The 23,371-nt window shown below is 40.0% G+C and overlaps 1 protein-coding gene across 7 annotated transcripts in view; it reads right to left on the reverse strand.

Moving 5' to 3' along the window:
• Nucleotides 1-263: 263 nt before the first annotated feature.
• SMPX (small muscle protein X-linked) overlaps nt 264-23,371 on the reverse strand; it is a 40,939-nt gene continuing 17,831 nt past the window's right edge. For 5 of the 7 annotated variants that reach the window (XM_061453264.1, XM_061453262.1, XM_061453263.1 and 2 more), the window contains exon 5: nt 264-1,353. The gene's annotated coding sequence lies outside the window, so the exon portion shown is untranslated. Of the gene's footprint in view, nt 1,354-14,783; nt 17,205-23,154; nt 23,360-23,371 lie in introns of those variants that run through there. The other 2 variants (XM_061453259.1, XM_061453257.1) reach the window with 2 other exon arrangements.

Raw genomic sequence — 23,371 nt, forward strand, 5'->3', positions numbered from 1 at the left:
CATAAGGGAAATCAGCCATAAGCATGTAAGGATGAAGCAGGATATTAAGCAATGTTGGTATTGCATATTGAAAGTAAAAAATACAAGAATGTATTTTTAATTGAGCTGCAGTGAGTAGAGCTCTATTCTAATTTCCTGTACAAAGCAATGTAAATATATGTAATAATTTAAAATACAAAAATAATCAGTAAGCTTTTGTCTTGTCTGATGAAGCAAGCAAGAATTAAACAGATGTCATTGTTAGTAATTTTCAACTTGAAAACTGTTTTCTAAGCAGAATAATTATCTTTATTTTAATTGAATAAAGAAGAACCAGGCAGAGAGTTTCAGAGCATGTAGAATAGTTTCAATCAGTGGTAGAGTACTATTACAAAACAATTCTTCTTATCCCTTCACAGTAAATAACACAAGAGAGACGAAGGAGACGCAGAGTATTAAATTTCTCTAACAATAAGATAATCATTTCCAAAAATAGAATATGCAATGAACAGTCTTCATTTATGTACAGTGCATATAAAACAAGTGTCAGGGATTAATCACTGTATGTATGAGTTGCTGTGATCATACATGATTTTCTGACCAGCTTCAGTATTTCAGTGTCCCCTTTTTATATGGGATTTTGAAGATGATAGTCATCCTTCAACCTATATTCAGGAACATGTTCCATCAAGGCTGGATGACCTGTTTATTTGAGGAAAGGTTGCAGGTTTTCTATCAACTAGCTCACATATTGTATTTTCATTGTAAAAGTAAAGGTGATGCATAAATGTCAGAACACCACTGCACTGTAAATTCTTAAGAAATACTTAGTCTCTACAACAAAAGAAGAATTTAGCTAAACTCATCAGAAAGACCATCCCTTTTAATATTTTCATTTCTTTTATTACAAGATGCATGATTCCTGTCCTATAACCAGGAGTATAAGCAGGAAATTAGATGTTACATTCCTCATTTATTATGCATTTTGTCAAATAATTTTAAAACTCTTTTGTCCATATTGATTTTTTTTTTATAAAGGAAAGAAACCCAATTAATTGTAAATAAAGACTTTATAATTTTTTAAAATAGTTATTCTACTTTTGCTCAAACTTCAAATCACACTATTCCACATTCTCAGGTCAAAATCATTCCTGAATATGTACACATTCATTGCTAGTTGCTGTGTTCTGTTTTATTTCAGCACGACTTTCCTATGTTAAACAAAATGGACAAGAAAGTGTCGATACACATGTACGAAGAAGATGCTTCCTATGGGGTACTGCAGAGTTAGGAAGTTCATAGTCTTTATACAAATATAGAAAATATTTCAAATTCTCTCCATTCATTGAATCCATTCAGTTTCTCTTGTCAGACCTGTGTGACAAACACAAGACCAGAAATTAATAATTTATCAGTGTACTCGCAGGTATTTTCAGAGCATGCAGAAAAGTACCTGTAAATTTGGGAAGGGGAGAGTATATTCCCCACACCTGCAATTTCCTACTTTCAGTGAGTGTACTTGTTTGCAATACAGAGTGGGTGTAAAACAAATCTTTTTGATCCAATAGCTTTTCCCATCTACACTTCAAATCTGTGACTGATGAAACTTCATGACTGATAACAGCTGAAGATTCTAAAGCCTGGAGTTTTGCCTTCAGTACAGGGTAGCTGTGATGGGGTTGGAGGGCTGCACTCAGGGGGCTCCTGGGCTACCCCTGCACTTTGGTGAGCAGGGTCCAGCCCTACACAGACCCTGGGACTCTTTTACCCAGAAAAGCCCTGGCACTGCTTCAGCAGGCACAAGCAGGAAATTCTGACACATCACACAGCAGCATGACCATGCTGCAGGTAGTAGGGATGCATCAGTTGTATAAAAATAGTATTTTACTTTGCCAGTAAATAGTATTTACTGGTATATTCATACAGAATAAATATATGTATACATTTATTATTGGTTTGTTTTTTTTCAGCTGCTTTGAATATATTCTTCTCTTGCTTCCTCTGTTCTGCCTTTAGTGAGTCTCCTTCTTTGTCTCCTGTCCAAACTTAACAGTCCCAGGGATTTTCAACCTCTCTTCTTTTGGTAGCGTATCTGTTCCTGTAACTATTTTTGTCACAACTCCATTCCTCCCATATTTCTGCTTTAATTTTCAGGACTCACCAGCACTGAAGACAGCATTCTAGACACTGTAGCATAGTATTTTCCGTATTGTTTGTATAAATCCCACTGGAGTTAATTTATTTACTTACATAAAGTAAGGGGGAGGAAGTGGCAATTAGCTGCTTTCTAAGGAATGATGATCAGTTTCGATTGACCTGTCTACAGAGACTCTTTCCTGCATAGTCACAGTTAATTTGAAGCCCAGCATAGGGTCTATTCCTCTTTTCTTTGACGTTAGGAGGTACAGGTGGTTGCTGTTGATATCGGTGGTTCCAGACAGCTCAATACCGAGGAAAACAGGTTTTGCAATTAACTTTCAAAAGCTCAAGACACTAACTTTCTCAGTATATACATTTCAGCAGCTAAGATGTAAGTATTTGAGGTGGAGAAACAGCTCTATTTTTGGTAAATTTTACTGAACTCATGAACCTTTAACAAATGTTTAAGAAGTCAAAAAAAAGCACAGAATAGATAAAAAAATGGCAAACTATATGTCACTATATGCTACATGAAGTGAGGTTTTGCTTTGCTCATGAATGTGTGTAGGCTGTACGCATTGGAACAAACAGTGGAGGAACATTCAAATGGCTGGAATTGCTTAGCATTCACTTCCCTGGTGAAAAGACATGCTATTAAGAGAAACCCTGCATGGTTTACACTAACTGCTTGGAAGTGTTTTGTTTTGAATAAAGAAGTCAAAATTTAATTAACTTGACTCAAAATAAAGTGAGGGGGTGTCATTGTCCACAGGGAAGAGATCATAAACCACACGCAGAGCTACTAACATGCACTATGACCATTAACAATCAAACAACACAATTGTCTCATAGCCTGATTCAGTAAGGCGATGTACTGTTCTGTTTCAGCTGAAACTTCCTTCCAATCAGGTAAGTTTAGGCACTTACCTTTTTGATCTCAAAACCAAAATCCAACTTTAAGGCAGTATGTGATGGCTCCCCAGGATACGCATGCATGTGTAATCCTGTCCTATATAATTACTGCCTGCCTACATGAGCTCTCTGTGTGTTCCAGTCAAGTATTCTCCTTTCTCGTTCAGACTGTTCTGTTCCTGTTCCCGAATATCACAAGGTGACTGTTTTCTGTTGGTGGGTGGATAAAACATTGCTGGCTGTGATTAAACTTGAGCACCCAAGCCTGGGATCAAGAGAGAGAAAGTGCAGAGTGCAGCAAGCACATCTCAGATTAATGTGGTCCTCGGTGTCACAAGTGTTTTCTGATCTGTCTGCTGAAAGAGGCCAACATCATGTTCTGCCTCCAAATGCATCATAAGCAGGTTTGTGGTGTGAAGGACAGCTGTAATTTAGCATTCTGGGGTTTAGACTACATATTTTTTACGTCTTTCGAGCAGGTTCAGTGTCTTAGACAGTAAGGCTGTGTTTCCTGCTGTTGTCATCCTTGAGGAGGCATCTGCCCTGCTTGGCAGCTCCATGCTTATCTTCTCTAACTAGTTTAACCTTTCCTTATTTGCTGACCTCCTAATACCAGCCTTCCTGTGCTACGCACACCAAGCTCCCAAGGATCTTGCTGATAAGGGTAGAAAGAAGATGGAGCCAGATTTTCCTCACTCGTGGTGCCCAGTGACAGGACATGAGACAAGAGGCAGGAATTGCAATACACAGAACCTAATCTAAACAGAAAACAATTTTTTTTTTTACTGTCAGGGTGACAAAACACTGGCACAGGTTGCCCAGAGAGACTGTGGAGTCTCCATCCTTGGAGATAATCAAAATCTAGCTGGACATGGCCCTGCACAGTGACCCTGTCCTGAGCAGTGGTTTGGGCAGTCTCCAGAGGTCCTCTCAAGCCTCAGCTAGTCTGTGAGTCTGGAAAGAGACTGTTTGTCCCAGGAAAGCTGCCCTGCACCTACGAAGGCCAGGGTGGATTTGTGGGCCAGGTGCAAGGTCACTGCTTGTCCCTGCTTTGCTGTGGAACTGTCAATAGGTTTACAAAATAAAGCAACAAGGTGTTATATACTGTATTACTGTGTGGCTAATAATCCCAGTAATTTGGCTGCTGGGATTACTTCGAGCCACATGCTCCCTTTCCTCAAGTAGTCCTTTGTCTTCTCTTCGATTCCTCATAGATCCCAGACCTTTGACACCCAGCTCCCTCTGAAATCAATATTAACATCACTTAACACCTTTACCACCTCAGGGCTGAAAGGTCCCAACTGGCATCATACCCCATCTAGCTGAGCAAGCAACTCTTTTCTTCCTCCTACCATGGCACAGGACTCTCACTAGTCAGTTGACCCACTAAAGGGTCTGCTGTCTCCAGTTCTCCCAGTCTGGAGAGAACTGTGCTGTCTCACAACTGAAACATAGCAGCTTTACTCAAAGGAAAGCCAGTCTTTCAGAAGGCTATGCACCTACAAGACTAGTTAATTCAAAGGATGAGCAAAAAAAAAAATAGTAAAGTGCCCAAGAACCCTGCCATTTGCCATTCAAATGCAGGCGCAACCAAATTGCCATGATGATAAATTTGCCTCAGTGCTCAGATGTAGAGGAAAATCAAGCCTCCGCTTATCAATTTTTGTCTGAAGCACACTGCTTGCAAGCAGTGCTGTTTTAACACCTTCTAATGATATTATCTTTATCTCAGGTCTAGCCTCTACTCTCTGGTTGCTTATAATTGCTACCTGAACTTTCTCTGCAGTCAGCAGACCCTCTGTTATCTACCCTTGATGTTCCAGTCCACTCAGACTTCCCCCTGGCCAGCTCCAATTCTCCCTCTCTCACCTCCAAAAGGCACATTATTTTTAGAGCTCAAACTCCTCCAGAGATCAATGGGAGTCAGTAAACTCAAAAATAGGTTGCTTATGGTACATTAATAATCCTCACAGTTATGTTCCCTGGTTATTCTTTCAGCTGCTGCAGCTTATCTACCAGAGCCTCCCCTGCCACTCCAATCAGCCTTACTATACTGAACAACACTCTGCTGTTTTAAAGAAAACGGAAAAGGATGTACTTGACAGCAAATGCTCCAGTGTTGCCCCAGTTAAGGATGGACATAAGCACATGCTTAGGAGCTTTTTTGTATCATGGAATTAGAGAGTTTCTCAGCCCTCAAGACTTTCTTCCTTCTCTGTCTGAGAATCCACAAGGCTGTGATTGAAGTTGGTCTGATGCCAGTGTTAGCATTTCTTATGGGACAAGAAAAATTGGGTCCCTGAGTTTTCTAAATACAGTGAAAAGCAATGGCTATTTTAATGTAAGAAATTATTTAATTTATGCGCTCTTCAACAGAGATGCAACTTCAAAAATAAACCTAATAATGAATTGCAAAATCTCACCTTTTTTCTTCTTCAAAATGACAGTTTTTATTGTTGCATCTCCTTTTTATTCCCCTTGAAAATATGCCCAAACTTGTTAACAGCAAGCAGATAGAAGATTTACCCTATAAAAAGCACCAGTAATTCCAACTGTCAGTATTTTCTGTTCTTATACAACATGTTAGCTGAAAGAAGATGAAACCTGAAATGAATCCAGATTTTGGCTGCATCTCCATATATGTAATAAAATGACCACATTCAGTACTAATATTATATAATTAAAGACCATGCATGAATCACCTAGTATGAGGGCTAAATAAAATTTGTCTTTATTTGACCAGTTTCCAGCATTACATATTTAACCCTAAGATTCTGTTAGGGCTGCCTGTTTTATAAGAAGCAACTTTACAAAGGAGAGAACAGACATATCCTATTAGCACTTCATAGAAAATCAGTGATTATAGCAAGTGCACTGAGGTTCAGTAAATGCCTCCCACTCAACAAGCTTCCAAAGGGAACGACCACATGATGTTTACTCCTCACCAGAACCCATTTATAGATCTCTTACTCACCACTATCACAGTCATACATGCAACATTTAAGAAAAGGCAGCAAGAAGAACTCTATTTGGGAGTGGACAGGGGGGTTACAGTTAGACAACTGGGTCTTTTCTTTACAATACTATTTAACCAAGCTGCAAAGCATGATTTAAGTCATGCAAACTCTGAAGATTATAATCAGCTGAAAGCATTCCTTATATACTGTGGGCAGTACACATGGACAAAAGAGGAAATTTGCTTGGAGAAAATTTTGCACTGATTGCAAAAGATCAATAAAAAGGGTCAAAATATGTCTCTTCAAAAGTGCAAGTGGGAAACGAAGGTAATGACTTCCTAAGGAGTTAGGAGACCCAAGCAAAAGTTTTGTTCCCACAACTTTTAAATTACATCTGTTCGTTCCCAGCAAATAGCACCCTGCGACTGAAAAGGGTATCAGTTTCAGTAAGGAAAGAAGGGGACAGAGGTCATGAACTTTTGTTAGTCTGGAGCAGAATGACCCTAGAATTACAAACACACTGATCTTCGGAAGTAAAAACGTAGGAAAAAAGTAAATCCAAGGACATGTCGTCTTTGATTGCTGTAGGGATTTTGGAATGTGAAATAAAGATGGACTATATCTGTTGACTCCCTATTTCTACACATCTGGTAAAACCCTTGTCCTTTCTGAGACAGTAACCTGAAGTGCCAAGGGATCTGCTTTAATTTGTCTGCCCTCACTTCCCTTCAGTGGGCATCACATCTTCTATGCAACTACTTTAATATTTATATCGTATTGGAATTGCTATCCCCACAGATGCCAGAAGAAACAGTAGGAAGTCAAATGTGCTCTAGATTAACATATTAATACCATGATGGGATGGCAGAGAAAGGTGTTAGGTTGTGAAGGGGAGTTCATCTTTTGACTCTCTCAGTGCTAGCTGTTTGACCAACTGAAAAAGCCCACTTTAAATTAAACTATGCTTTCTTGCATGCTTTTCTGCAAATTATTTCAATACATTTGCTATGTTTCTGTCAGGATAATAATAGCAACTCTCACATATCTAGGCATCTCTCATATATCTTTTAACGTATATTCACCTTCATTTATATTTTCTGGGCATTGTCCTGGGCAGCCTGCTGTAGGCTGTCCTACCTGAGCAGAAGGGCTGGACTGCATGAGCTTCAGAGGTTCCTTCCAACCTCAACCAGGCTGTGATTCCGTGAAATACTGGAAAGGTTTATCTTCTGGGTTTTTTTGTTTTGTTTTTTTTACTTTCCCCACAGTTAATTGAAATATGTAGGGAAGCAGCGAAAAATAGATTCAGGTTGTGCATACACGTACAAACAATTTCAGAACAAAAGAGGTCAGAACTTTCCTTCATTATATTTCTCTGACAAAGATTGTTAGACAAGAAAAAAGAATGTCTTTTCCACTGAAATACAAAAATAATCATGATAATGAACTTTGCTTATCTTCACCATGAAGAAATTACTGAAAGCCATATGCTCACTTTGTCATACATATGTTATTCCTCAAATTAATCTACATTTGTCTTCAGACAGTATGACATAGGGACAATTTTTGACCCTTTGCACTATTTGTGGTTCAGCAGCATGCACACAAGGCAGATACAGTTGAGTACTGTGTAACAGGATGTCTAGTCGAGTGCAATAGACCTTTCTATTTAAGACAAAAAAAAACAGTCGAGTGAAAACATTCCTCATGTTACACTGTTGTAAAAATTTGTTAGCTACACTGACACAAAGCTTTGTCAGCAAAGGGACTTGCAAAAGAGAGACAATTTAGCCCGGTGGCTCTTAAGTGACAGCTATCGAATGGAGGTCTTTCAGATCAATATGTTATGGCTGCAAATTTATGTCCTGCCAAATAAAGAACAAATCTGTGGCATTTTTGAAAGGTATAAATTGGATACTTAGCCAAAATAACATAATTAAGAAGAACGGTGTTGCACTCACCTAATAGCTGCCATAACAGTTAAAGTGGTAAAAAAACAGATTAGGTATCAGTATGTGCCTGAAACTCTGTGGAGGATATTTGGCTCAGTGCAGCAGGATTAAATTGTGCATGGTTGCTAGGTTTTTCTCTTAGTCATTTGGAGATTGCAACTACTTGAGCACAGCAGCTGATTTATGCAAGTTGTTCCCAGAGAGTCCATAAGCATGAACAAGAGAACACATGAACAGATCATACACATGAATATTGTTTATGGTGAGGCTTGTGCGTGGACTCATGGTTGAAGTCAGCTGAAGAATCAGCTTGGCTTCTTTGCATTCTATACATTAGGTATTTTTTAACTTTCTAAAGCAAATGACTAAGTATTGTGTAAACAAAGAAATCAGTCAGTTACCTGAAGGACCAATATTTCACATTAGTTGTCATTGGATTAACCACATAACAACAGTAAAATCTGTTGATTCAGATGGTTCAGCTGGTCTCTAGGACAACTGTTAATCCAAAAATAAAAATTCCATTCAAAACTTTTCAGGCAAGAGACTTGTTTTTCACTTATCCGGCTGCAGGTATCTTCTCATCTTGAGAAGACAACAGTGCAGCTGGCTCACTCAAGGTATGCCTTGAAGTTCTTCTCAGGTTAGGTTGTTTTTCTTTCCTCAAAACTCCTCTCCTGCCACAGACCAGAGCCAAGCAGTGGTGGCAGCTCTCAGAGGGCTCTAGCCATGTTTTGCAGGGTCCTACACTTGGAAACCTGTGGAAGTCCTACTTCCATCTAGGGACTTCAAAGCTCTGACTTCTAAGGAGAAGCTCTGAAACCCCTAGAAATTCTGTACTGACCCTGGGTTCTGTTATCTCCAAGCTTCCAGCTGTGGATTTGCAGTAAGGTGTCAGGCAGCTCTGCAAATTTTAGGTGGAGCTGGAGCTCTTAGAGGTCCCAGGCTCCATGTCCAAAGTGAGGAAAATGTAATTACAAAAAAGCCTATGCAAACTGATACACTTTCTGTTATTGCTATTACTACTGCTGTTGTGACTTTTCTGGAGCTACCCTTAAAGGTTTCACTCCACAGTTTACATGTCTTAAAGAAGAGTGATTGTAACACATTTACCTCACATTAAATTCAAGTTTTCATTTCAATTTTCTGCTTTTCATCAATATTTTCCCTCCAATTTCTTATAACCTAAAGTGTCACTCTTATAAAATGGTTTTGCAGACCCGTCTTCAATTGCTTTGGGAGTGTATGAGGTCATTTGTGATTTGCAGTGGGAAGCAAAGATTGAGCGGTATATACCAAATTAAAGCTGTTGATGCAGTTCTTTCTACCTCTGTTAATGTGAACTGTGATGTGGTACTTACTACCTTCTAAATTACTGTCTTCTGAAGGGCCAAAAAAAGGTTTTCCTCTGTAGTACTTGACTAAGCCCTGCTAAGCTCTTGCAGGGCTTGTGTGCCTAAAATTACTGTTCTTTTCAATTATTATTCAATATAGGGAAAAATTATTCTCTGAGTTCATATTAAGCTATTCTCATTCACCTATGCCACCTCTGCTTTAAAAAGCAATTGATTCCCAGTGCAAGCATCATTCAAGGGCTTGGTCCCCCTTTTAAAGTGTCAACCTGATCATATTAGCAAGTATACCCAAATAGTCTGCGAATGAAGCCAGATGATTTAAGAGTTTAAGTAGTAAAAAATTTAAGGCACTGAGATTAGAAAGGGATTTACAGGACATTTTAGTTTTATTTCATTTTTATTTTCCATAATAGCAGCTCAGATTCTCCAGACAAAGGCTAACAGAGACAGTGAAATTTCAGGAATTATTGTCATGGCAAATTCATCAGTAAAGAAGCTGAGGCCCAAAAGCTGATCCTGAAAAGTGCTTATTACCTCCTTCAAGGTGTTACAAATTCTATTGATTTCTCCTATAAGAACTGAAGCCACTTAGCAGCTTGAAGGCACAGGGCAAAAAACTGCCAGTAGAAATTCACCCGGGTGGTGTGCTGTGAAAATGAAAAAGGTGTTGCTAGGTCCTCTTATGGACCAGTAATTGTGATGTGTACAGAACAAAGATATGTACAGAAGTGGCTAGGGTAAGCTGTATTAGAAATAAAATGATTGATAGAATATTCAGTACAGAAAAAGGCAGCAATAAATGTCAACTACTAAAAGATGAAGTCTAAAAAAGTTGTGACATTTAAAACCATGGGACATCTTTGTTGCGCTGAGAGTGATGAATGCTCTGTAAGGAGGCACTCATTGATGCAATATGAAATGCACCTGCTGAGAGTTAATTGCATGGCTGGGGCTTCTCAACCAGGCTGTGTCTCTGAAAGCAAAGTTTCCAGCTAGGAGAAAATGCATATGGTGGCGAGTGTTCTTCCTGCAGAGACTCCCTACAGTCAGTGCTTGGTAGCCCACCACAGAGGTAACGCAGGGGGGGGGAAACACTTCACAGGTGTCTGCAGCAGAAGTACAAGAGGCAAGAACACAATGACTGGTATCGCACTGTGTAACATGGATTAAACACAATCAAATTATTATAAAGAGGGCCACACCTTCAGGTTGGATTGCAAGCTAACCACAAGCCCTACAGCTCCGAAAAGTCAAACCCTCTCCTGTCCCACATAAGGCAGGCAACACAAGCAGAGGGACCGAAGGCATTTTGCACTTCTCAAATCCTTGATGCCTGCTACTGTGGTAGTCCCATTCCCTCCCTGGAAGGTTCATCCCACCAGCCTTACATGTGCCTTGGCCAGGCGCTCAGCTCAGAGCTACCTACAGGCAGCTGCATGGGCCAAACACCAATAGGAACAGTGCCCAGCAGCCAAGGAGGATCTCACAAGTGTGGTATCTCACAGCCTTGTAAATCCTCAGTCAGTAGCTTGGACTATAAAATTCTGTACCAATCTAAATGGCCTCTGTCTGCACCAGAGCCATAGCATCAAGGGTTTAAAGCCACCGAACAACAGCTGCTGGAAATACTTAGACTCAGAATCATAGAATGGTTTGGGTTGGAAGGACCTAAAAGACCATCTAGTTCCAATCCCCCTGCCATGGGCAGGGTTACCTTCCACTAGACCAAGTTGCTCAAAGCCTCATGCAACCTAGCCTTGAACACTGCCAGGGATGGGGCAGCCACAGCTTCTCTGGGCAACCTGTTCCTGGATAATATTTCAATTTAGAAATGTTATTTGTTGCTTGGGATGGAAAGAAAGCTGGAAATCTAACAAAACAAAGCTTCTCACAAAAAGTGCCTGATTTAGTTTAAAAATCCTGATTCTTTCTCAGAAAATCGGAAATCCCCAAGTGTTCTGTGATTTTCTGTGAAAATTCAGGTCATCCAGGTTTTGTTTTTTCTAGAAAAATAGTTGAACTTGGCAGGCTGAAATTTGAAGAAAGGTGACTTTATTTTTACTGACATTTTTATGGTAGGGTAAAGACTTTCTCAGTTGAATCTTTCCAGCAGACTTCTTGTAGTCCCTCAAACAGGGCTATAAAAGCCTTTGTAGGTGTGGGCTATCACCCTCAAGATCAGGCTGCCTCATGCCATATGAACACATAACTGTGCTACATAATTAAGTGGTGAACAATGATTTTCAAGTTGTTTTACTGCACAAAAGGGATTCTGGAGGAAGTCACTTGCCTCAGACTTCTTTTACACTGGCACTTCATTTGATGCTAGCCCTACAATCAAATATTAAAGCTTTACTCTAAATTATGTAAAAACTTTCTCACAAATCTGAATGCAACATGCCATACAGCAAAATGCTGCTGCTGGAAAGGTTCTCTGATTTCACACCTGAATGCTCATGTCTTTTGTTACTGGCATGCTGGCTGCCACCTAATACTCCTCATAAGATGGCATTTTCTCCTGAGACGCATGCCCAATGGTAAACAACACTGCTTGGTATCTGCATGGTTTTCACATATGGAGAAGGGTTAAAAAAATATTTCTATTTTTCAAACCAAAAATTGTAATCAAGAGATTCTGAATTTTTGTTTTGCAGGAGATGTCAGAGCTGCAGGGGCAACGGCTGTGGGAAGTGAAATATCTGGCACACTGCTGATTCCTATGCAGTCCACAAGTAGGTGCCCCCACTAATGACATTTCTAAAGTGCCATCAGTTTTTGTCACCTCCTGACATTTGTGGAGTCAATGGCTTTTTGCTTTTCAAAAAAAAGTTGAGAAACTGAATGATAAAAGGCACATATTTAAACAACATTCAGTTAATAAATGGCACATAAGCATGAGTTACTCAGTTAAGACTGAATACATAAGCTAACAGTGGCTATTAATCTTCAAAAGTTAAGATACATTTACTCTAAATTATGTATAAAATTTTATTTCCCCTATACGTAAAGTGAGACAGGTTACTTCAGAGACATACAATCATAGAATGGTTTGGGTTAGAAGGGACCTTAAAGGTCACCTAGCTCCAACCACCCCACCAAGGGCAGGGACACTTTCCACTAGACCAGCCTGCTCAAAGCCCCATCCAACCTGACCTTGAACACTGTCAGGGATGGGGCATCTACAGCTTTCATGGGTAACCTGTGCCAGTGTCTCACCACCCCCACAATAAAGAATTTATTCCTAATATCTAATCCAAATCCAACCTCTTTCAGTTTAAAGCCATTATCCTTTATATATCATAGTTTTCAGGTGACACAAAATAAGGCAGGCTGTACAGTATGTTAATTCGTCTGCATTGACAAACACATAAACACTCAACTTTAGCTTCCATAGTGCCTGATTTTTCAGTTCCCTCCAGACTTTAACACTGTCTGAATATTTTCATTTCATTATTGTTCACAATTCACATATCCTCCAGGATGATAGCTCTGCCATTCATTTTTCTTTGCAAATACTCTCCTTCTCTTAAGCAACTTTAATGTTTGGGGGGAAAAGTCTAAGCATTAGGTGTTAACTGTCTAGACTTTCAAAGGCTATGTGTTCAAACCTTGGCAAGGTAGACTTTGTCTTTCATTTGTCCCTGAAGAAAATTTATATTTCATGCTGATTTTAGAAAGGAATATGTCAAAAAATGTTTTATAAAACAAAGTCCAATCATATGTGTCCTGAAGGTAATTGAATTTTGGTGCCATTTGTACATACCTAACCAGGGATTAAAGCTATATATATTTATATCATGACTGTTTATGAATTTTAAATTCCAGGGCAATGAAACTATAAACAAACAGCATCTTAGTGTACTGCAAACACAACCTTTCTTCCTTCAGTGAAGCGAAAGGGGAAAATGACAAGAGAATTATTGGGTTGAATAATTATGGGAGAAAAGAGATGAATTTGCTTGATTTGTTGTTTGAGAGTTGGCACAGGCTGAAGTTGCTAAAGTTTATTTAAAATGCAGTGAGCTTTTGTACCTTAGAGAATGCCAAGAGTCAGACTGGTCCAACATTTTCTGATGGAACATTGCTCCACTTGGAAACGTTTATGCTTTGAAAGTGGAAACATTTTGCTTTCAGCAATTCTCCTGATGCAACATGGAACACTGAATATGACTGATCTGGCCAGTTTCTTATCAACTCCCATGCTGGCTCCCCGGCAGCCTGCCACGGGGCTGGCACAGCTTTTTGACAGGGGCTTTGAAGGGCCGACAACTTCAGGTCTGCCAGACTTGGAAACCCTAAATCCTGCTCAACGTTCCTAATGTCCAGAAGTTGCTGCAGACAGTCAGTTTCTCAAATTGGTGCAGAAATATTCTATTTTTTAAACTCCAGACAGTATGGTTTAACCCCATCTATTCCTGCACCACTGTTGTCCAGCTGAAGGCAGGGCCCAGCTCTGCAGGACAACATGAAACTGGCATGTCCAAACTGGTTCCTTAGCCTCTACTTCATCTCAGTCTCCTGATGCACTTATCTGCACCTTCATTCAGGTGTGTGGTGCCAAACACTTTAATACTGCCCTTCCAGATTCGTTTTGATAACTCCAAGCCCTAAAACTTATATTGTATGCCTGATCTCCCCCATACTTGAAGGCTGGACCATAAGAAGTTAATAAATAAATAAATAAATCCAAATATATTTTCTAGTAATTTCACTTCCTTCTTGGTAATTTGATGAGGGTTCACTTCTCTCCATTTTTCTCTGCCACTACAAGGTCTCTGTGAACATGCCACAATGAATGGGTCAGAAGCCAAGCCCAGTGCAGGTGCTAAGCAACACTCACACATGTAATAGTACTAAAAAAACCCTATCCAGTCCAAAGTGATTTCTAGTACACAATAATATACAATTCATGACACAACAACTTTGAGACAAAGGGAGAGATAAGGAAATGGCAATTCGGTTATATTGTGTGTAATAATTCACAGACTTACAATAGGAGCTGCTTGGCTGCTAACACACAGCACTGACCGTTATTTTTATGCAATAGACTTCCTGAGCCACCTCCAGACAGTATTTTGAAAGCATTTAGCTGGTTAAACATGCAAACCCCCTAGGAGTTAGGCACTTAACATGTTTTGGGGAAGCCATAAAGTACCTACGTCCAGCTTTACGGAGCCTGAAGTATTTTAGAAGCCTGCCCTCTAGTTTCCCTTAAGAGTTACTGTACCAATGCAGAATTTACAGTAATGTCTTGACTGTGATTTACCTCACTGATAGTGTCTCACTCACTATCTCAACAATTAGTTTCCCTTTTTTTTCCACTAAAAAAATTCCTAAACCTATGCCTCCCAAAACCCTACCAACAACCCCCAGCAAAAAGAAACTAGTTTCAGCATTAATCCTTTGGGAAATATTCTGTAATAGAATCGTGATGTAACAAGATTGAGTTAAACCACGGTTTCATTTGAAAACTAATGCTTTTGAAAAAAAACAACCTGCACGAATGACAAACTCAGTGAGCACAAGAAGAGAAATGACTGTCAGAAAAATGTCTTTTGCATGTTAACACTTCACATTGCTGAGGGAGCTGCAGAGTGCACTGTTCCTTTACATCACTCTTGAGAAGAGAGTGGGGGAAGTGAAAAAGCACATTTCTTTGGTAGCCAGGGAAACCCAGAAGGGTGGCACCATAAACTACCTGCTTCTGCTATTCCAGCAAAAGGGAAAAAATAGAGTGGTTTAACTTACACAAATCCTCTCTGTATAAGGGGAGGTGATACCCTGATTCCTTTGCCGGTAAAGACAAAAAGCTCCTCGGCACTTATAACCTAAGAAATCCTTGCTGGTCCCGCAAACACTCCTCCACTGCCGCCTGCTGCACGCACTCTTCAAGACTAAACTGCAATTAAAGTTACAGAGTCATCCTGCTTTGCTTCAGAAGCCACCTAGAGCTAAATTTCAGCGAGGCCTGTGCCAGCATCTCAGGTTTGTGTGGAAGTCTCAGAAAAGGGACATAGCTCTGCTGTAATTTCAGCTCTTTCAGAATTTTGGGTGGGTTTCCCTGGCACTGAGGCAGTTTGAAGCTTGGCAAGGCAAGCAGCACTGTTCCATGCCGTTCTTCAACCAGAAAAGAAGGTGTGCCCAGAGATCCCAGTCAGCCACGGTGGTGTTTAGTGGTGTCTGGGTTATTTCTCCTCAGCTGAGAGGCTGCTGTGGAGCTATGTGGCTCATCACTTTAGTACAGCTGTGTTGCAGGAACAAGGGTGGGGAGTGTGGGGGTCATGGGGCTGGGGCAAGCCATGCTGGCCCTCCTGAAGCAATACCCATCCCTAGGCTCCCTCAGTTTGAATTCTTTGCTTTTAATGCCATAACAGCAAGCTCTGTGATCCTGGAGACACTGAGAAGGGCCTCCTTTCCAAGCAAGAAAATAAAAATCTCAGCTGTCTCTATTTGGGCAGTGATATTCAATTTATTCATCATGAATTCTGCCTCTTCTGCCACCTTACCCAAGCTGTACTGCAAGTAACCCACATTTGACTCTCTGTGCTAGTTACAGTTTCTAAAAATGCTACTTTCTCCTGGTCATATGGTTTCTTCTCTGCAGAATTCATAATATATGAGTGAGTGTTGTTCTGTATAAATATAGTGTACATCTGATATGCCTATGGATAATATCATAGCACGATTGAACTGTGATTAATCATGGTACTACTATTCATCCACCTGTTTTCTTTCAATATAAATCTGGCATGTGCAATAAAAAGCGAGGGCCTGAGACAACAGTCGCATCTCTGCAAACGTAGTTAAGAAGAAATGGAAGTTGGCTACAGTTTTATTTTCAAAATATTCAAATCAAGACAGAGAAATCTCTGTGCACTTTGCAAATACTTTTTATGAAATGCTTAGCACTTCACAAAGTCAAAATACAGTGGAAAATACTGCAAATGGGAGGAAAAGGAAGCATGGTAAGAAAGTGATTGCTAACTGTCAAAACCCAGCATAGCCTTCCCCTTACCCACATCCTCTGTAGCCTCTTCTGAATATTCTACACTCTTCTCCTGGATTATTTGGCCTCTTTGCCATGAAAAAGCAGGAGGTCTTAATCAGCTCGGGAAAGCTGATAACCATCTTGTACATAAACCAGAGGATCCTCTTCAGAGGTGGGTAAGCATGAAGGCAAGATATCATACCCAGGCTGCTAATTTAATTTGACATGTATCTGACTGCATTAGATATCTGTATATTCTGACATCTGGTCCCTGCAGGATTTGCTTAATTCCTCACATTATCTTGCTTCTTCAAAGCTACTGCAGCTAGCACAGTAATTGTCTCTTCTTTGTAAAGTTCACTGTAGAGTCATATAGTACTTGATGCATACAGCTACAGTACACATTAAGTCCTTTCACATCAGTAACCAGAGTGTATGTGTGTATATATGTATATATAGTGTTTATAGGTTTTTGTCATTTCTTAGAGCTTTAAATATAAGACCATTTTCTCCCATGGATTAAAAGATTTCTTCAAAATGTAAATGGAGGCATTACACCATGTTGTTTGTACAAGACTGTACTGTTAATACATGAATTTGCAGTCTGTAACAGGCAAGCATTTAGAAATGAGGTATTAGGATTGAGTGGAAGACAAATGGGAGAACCAAATTTTCCCATGACATCCTTCTTCACAACACAAAAGTGTTTTTTGACTAAACAAACTGTAAATTAAAAAAATCTCAACAGCAAAAGATGCATCCAAGGCCAATTGTTGTCTGGGTTTGAATTTGCACCGTCATGATCTACAGGTTCTGGGGAAAATACCTTGCTTGCTCAGCTCTGCAGAAAGGCTCTTCTCAAAATCCACATGTAGCAGCTGGAGCACTCGCACAGCTGTACTGGTAGGAGTCCTAGATCTGACTGCAGAAACATACAGAGGCCCATTCACTCTAAACAATGAACAATGTGCAATTTGCATATTCAAATTTGGAGTGGGATTTTAAGAAGCAGTTAAGCAATTTAGGAGCATAGCTCCTGCTGAGTGTCAATGGGATCATGCTCCATAGTACTGGGGGACAGGGTTCCAGGGATGTAGATGCCTAAGGTACAAATGGGACTTAGGCGCTTAACTCCAAAACTACTACCCTCAAAAACATGGTCCAACTACACCATAACCTCAAACTCTGCTCTTATCCATCTACAAATATGAGTTTTAATAAGCCTGCTCAGCTGAGTACCAAGGAGACATGAAATCCTGAACATAAGCCAGAAACTTGGTGGGTTTCCACAGACACCTTCCTCCTCAGCACCTACCTAATTGCATCAGGCTTAGTACAAAAAAACAGCAGCATCTACCCTGGTTTCTTTTAAAGCACAGCTTGAGGAAACTGTTGCTACACAAATTAGCTTTTAGACAAGGTACACAGCAATCTACAGGCTAAGGCACATGCAAGCAGGTTTTCCTGGTGCCAGCTGAGCTCTACATTGCTAAGCTGCCGCAAGGCTCACTTGTCTACAGATTAATTTTAATTCATTTCTGCACAGCAGCCTAGCTTTAGCTCAAAGTCTAGAAAGGGTCCCCCCTGCCAAGCTACTCTGCAGTCTCCAGGGAGGCAAGAAATGTTGGTTTTAATCCTTTTGAGGAGAAGAAGAAATTGACCTGCTTTATTCATGAATCCTGGCTGGGTATGTGTGAAAATCGCTGAGCCAAGGCAGAAGGGGGGTGGCACAAGTACGTTCCTTCCTTCCCTTCAAATTATTCTTCTTGTTTGTACAAAAAGTACTCAGGTGTGAATCTGGAGGTGACGGCTCACACTGCAAACCCAGTGTGAGGGAAAATGGTTCCTGGCTCTACTCAGGACATTGCTGAAGCCCCAGAGAAGACAATCTGATTGGTTTTAGTTTTTCCTATTAGCTGTACCTCAATAGGCCTCCTCCCAAGCGTCATGATGCTGCTTGCAGAAGTGGTTCAAGGTTTCTTAACAGTATATGCAGGGCCATCTTTTTGAGGTAGCAGAAGAGCAGGTTGCTGCAGGGCAGAGGATTTCTGAGTGGACAGAGACACTGAGAACTGTGGGTGAGACAGGGATCTCCACCTCCCTTACTTCTCTCTGTAACCTTGTGTGTCTCCTTACAGCCAGTTTCCTCTTGGGAGGAACAAGGACTCATCCCTGAGCAATTCTAGTGCACCCTGGCAGGGGAAGATAATGCTGGCCTTTATCCAGCCCTTTAGAACACAGCAATCAAGGCCAAAGGTGGTGTCATACACTCTGGACTATACATTCTCTACTCCCCTCTGCCTGCCCCAGGCACTTCAGCTCCCCTCTTTAATGGTGTGGCCAGCCAGCCAGTAGGTAGTAAAGCCCAGGCAGTTGTACCCACAAGTAGATCATGCAAGAAGATTGACTCCATGGTAGAGAGATTTGGGGAGAGACAGAACTTGTAGTGCCTCTCTGAGGCAAATGAGTATACAGCAGTGCAATGTGGTGTTCCGCAATCTTCCACAGCTACCAGAAACAGCTGCCTTCATCATTCTGCCCAAGATGTATCTGATCCCTGTGCTGTTAACAAAATCCCAGACACTGGTGGGGGATGTAAAGGAATGCTCCACTGGCTCAAGGCACTGTAATGCCATTGCACATGACTTTCATATCATGGACTTGCCTTGGTGGAAATGTTTAGATGCCAAGACTCACTGCAGGTGGCGTCCCAAGGCTTTTACTTTGCTGAGGATGGTCAATCTTCAGGTAAAAAATGAGGCCTTTAGCCTCAGGTCAATACAAGCCTCTCTGGGAGCCAGTTCCAGTCACCTCTATGGTGTCTGTTGAAGTAAGGCACTGAAGAAGTTGGAGCTAACTGCTCTATTTCTCATCCTGCCTTCAGGAAGTGGATTGCAACCAAAGCACAAATAAGTTCACACATGTGGCCAAGTTGCCCCGTGACCCAGCATGCTACTGCTTGCCAGAAGAGCTGTGGGTGTTTGGCCAGGTCCAACTTCTTAATCTCTACATATGTGAAACAGAACATGAACATCTTCACAGAGGTTTCTACCGATCGACAAAGACTTCAAAGCATGCACATGGTCAACAGAGACTCAGGTGATGTCTATTAATGTGTTAAACTGCAGTAACTTGACAGACAACACTTAGCTACTCCTTAGATAAATAGAACTGGTTTGCCCCAGAAGTAATTGTTCAAACTTACAATCTCAAGTCTATTCCATTCTAAACTTAAGAATAAAAAATAATAAAAGCATATAGAGTGGAAAAGACTGCAATATGAAGGGTTTAAACTACAAAAAAAAAAAAAAGTTACATGCAAGATATACCCATCTGAATTCACTTTACTTTCACCAAAATGGACTGAAAAATTGAAAATATGTGTCTTGCCTTCACAGAGAGCTCTTCTTGCCTTGAGAACTAAAAGAAAAAAAAAAAATTATATTTTTTTCCAAAACAAATGCTTCCATTCAAACTCTGAAGAGATGGATCAATTCAACTATTTTCAGGGAAAAAAAAACACAAAACCAAAGAAATTGAGAAATCCAAACATAAAAGGTCTGAGATCCTTAGTTAAAGGCTTCATTAATGTCTGAGACAATTAATTAGTTACAGTAGAGGACATACTCTATCCCAGTCTTTGACAGTCTTTGGGAGGGCTACTGCATTCAAGAAAATTGAGATTTGTAAACACAGAAACAACTGGAGCTTTGCTTTTCCCTGTATTCTGCCTATTTCAGCTTGAATATTTGGTTTCAAGTCTTCAGATTTTCTTCCATTTCAGTACACACTTTGTATACACGTCTTGTATATAAAGGCAGCATGTTTCAAATCCTTGAAATAGCACCATCTAGTTACTGTCATCATTCTTCCCTTGGAATAGGAGCATTTTGGCTTTGGGGGAAGTTTTTGTTCTTTGATGTTTCCTCAGTAAAAGCAATTTTGCCAGTCCTGCTCTCTCCTTGTGTGCACCAGTATTGTCGCTACCGCTGTTAAAATGCACTAACACGGCAGTGGACATGGGCCAGTTAGCCTGCTTCTCCTGTGGTTCATTTGTTAGGAAGCAGGGCAAGTACAGCCTTCGTCCTCTTCTTCCCTAAGTGCATTCCCAGCTCCAGCTATTGTTTGTGCTCTCTGATTACATTTCTGTACCGTGAAAGGCTCTGTAATGCTGTGCAGGAGTAACAGCAATTTCAAGATGAGGTTTGCTCCAAGGCAACAAACAGGAACAAAGACCCAGAAGAGCTAAAAGCTGAAGGACTTGATTTATTATTTTATCAGTTGAATAAATGAATTATTAAATTAAAGGCAATATTACGGCAACTTTACCAAACTGGGGAGTAAGTTCTGAACACCAAGTCTGAAGGGTTTATTCTGCTTTTATTGAATCCATGTCTGTACATGGAGGTCAGCCGTTTGTGGTCAGAAACAAATGCAGCCATGCTAATATAAGTACTAAATGGAGGGAAGAAAAATACTTTATACTTGTTCCCAAGTTCAAGGAAAGGTTAGTCCAGCTGAGTTTCCTTTCAACTAGCTGTAACCTGCAGCAAATCAAACATTAAGAATAAAGTATGACCAACACTGAGAGTAAAACCAATACATATTCCTATAGGAAGTGCTTATTTATGCTGTGTATTTTGTTCTCTTAGCGCGCCTACAGCATAAGATTTCCTCTATAGTGTTGCCAGCTGGGCAACAGACGTTGGCATCACTGTAATGTTGAGCTCTGCCTATATACAACGGTCTACCTATCTAAGGTGAGATCTACTATCATGCTATTTATCTCAGAAGGAATTTGCAAACCAGTGTGAAACAGAGATAGCCTTGGCACTAAAAACAGCATCACTTTTCAAAACAAGGCACACGAGGAGCAATTTGGTGGCTGAATCAAGCATAATCCTATGTATGTACAGAGTAGGGTTAATGACACTTGTAGAGAGCCTGGTCCCAGACAGGGGTCACACAGCTTGTGCAATATTGAGCCACCTCTGCAAGAGATGACAAAGTAGTTACACAGTAATTTATGTGGTTCTTGATCACAAGGCTGTGAAAACATAATTAGGTGACAAATGAAACGAATAAAAACTATAAAACAAAATGATGAGGCACTAAATTTAGAAGAAAATTGATTTGATTAGCACATCAGAGCTGTGATATTTCAGATCATACTGTCATCTTAATTGTCTACAATTTATGTAGATTTGATAAAACTATGTGAGCTGTTAATAACGTAGGGAGTTGCACTTCATGTATTCAAAAGCAGTTAGCCTTTTTACTTTGATGTTGGCACTTGAAAACCTTTGTGCTGAATAAACTTTGAAGTGTGTAATGTTAGAGAGACTGAAATTGCTTATTATTTTGGGTTTCTGATGATGCCTGTCACTACAGTGTCTGAGTGCTCCAGGCGTACCTAATGCTGGTGGGACAGTTCCCAGGTACAGAAAAACAGCATTGCCCTCATCTCACCCATAACTCTTTAATAGTAGTCTGTATGATCACTTTCCCATTCTCCAGTTTCAAATGCCCATGATTCCCTATTACAATTAGTTCTACATGGGTTTGTATGCATGTGCCTCAGGATAAGCACTATTTAAGTTGAAAAACCTTCTCTAAATATTAGGATCTGTTCACACAGCAAATAGCTGAAGTTTTAGGGGCTCCTGATATCTTGTTCTGAGATTTCCAAGAGGAATGCATTCCAGTGATACTTACTGTTTAATGCTGCATTTTATATATACATATATATCTATATATATATATAAAATCATTAATACTACCTTTTAACACACATAGAAGAGATAAGAAAAAGCCTGCTGACTATATTCCATCTTCATGCTTCACTGGTGTTATCAGGAGGCCTCATGCTTTTCTGAGCTTCATTTGAGGGATGTCAGATCAGAAATTTCATCTAACTCAAGGAATTGACTGAAAAGTTTAGTTCTTAGAAAAATCTATTATGGACAGTGCTGATGGAAACATAGGGGTTTCTGTGTAAGAGTCTGACAATTGAAGTTCAGGACCAAGTAACTGACAGAGTGATCACAGGAAAGCAGTTATGAAATTTTTTTCAAAAAAAAAAGGAGAATTTTCAGCTTTCAAACAAAATACCTGTAACTTTCTCCCAGAAATTGATGATTGTTACTCAAGAATGGAGTTACTTGAGAATTTGTGGGGAGGAGTATGTGGGGAAACCAAAATAGGAGGGCAGTATTTTATTACTTTAATGGTGTTTACATTTCAAAGCAAGAAGCTCAATAAAGAAATTTCTTCTGTCTGTGTGCAGAGGCTTTCCATCTCTACACGTCTGCAGACTATCTTAAGTACGGGGAAGGCAGAGAAGTAAATAACACACTCATGTTCTAAAAATCAGTAGAGAGTTCTTTAAGTTATTACTTTGTGCTTGTCTCTTCCAGTAATAAAAACTTCTGCTTGAAGACACAGTTTGAAAATAAGAGACTTCTTTGCATATTTTATGTTTTGAAAAAATACAAGCGTCAATTCTTGTAGTTTGCTTTGGAGAAAAATGTTTTCTGATTTTTCAGTGCTTGTTGTGAGGTTATTAGTCAGTTTTCAAAACCAGAAAACACAATCTTTTCCTAATTAGTTTATGTAGAAGCATTTGTTGTTCATAAAAATATGCCATGTTCTTTACTCAGTAAAATCAACACTTTCAAGCTTTCTTAGGGATCTAGAAAGCAAAGTCTCTCCAGTCTGCTTTCCTCCTCACTTGAGCCATTCAACATGAGAATGAGAAGGAAACCTCTCCTTCACTTGCAAAAGAATGACATGGTCGGGGCTTACCACAGCATTGCATCAGTGGCAGAGAAGAGGCTCTTAGTTTGCAATGGACAGTTGCAGGCCATGTTAGAGACAGTGAACTAAATTTATACTTCTGAACATACAAACTGTGGGAAACAAAACATGAGTAACTTTTTTTTTTGCCAGAGGAGATAACATTATTCCAAAGATTCCTCTGATATTGTGTCCTGGAGATTCCAGTTTTCTCTTTGAAAATAATTTTCTAGCTCTTCTGTTTTAAAGTCTGAAAGCATGACATAAGTAGACTCAACAAACCTGAAAGGTAAA

Source organism: Pezoporus flaviventris, unplaced genomic scaffold, assembly GCF_033815535.1.
Source record: "Pezoporus flaviventris isolate CSIRO_AGI_PZ_B2104156 unplaced genomic scaffold, CSIRO_AGI_Pfla_v1 ptg000015l, whole genome shotgun sequence".
NCBI lineage: Eukaryota > Metazoa > Chordata > Aves > Psittaciformes > Psittacidae > Pezoporus > Pezoporus flaviventris.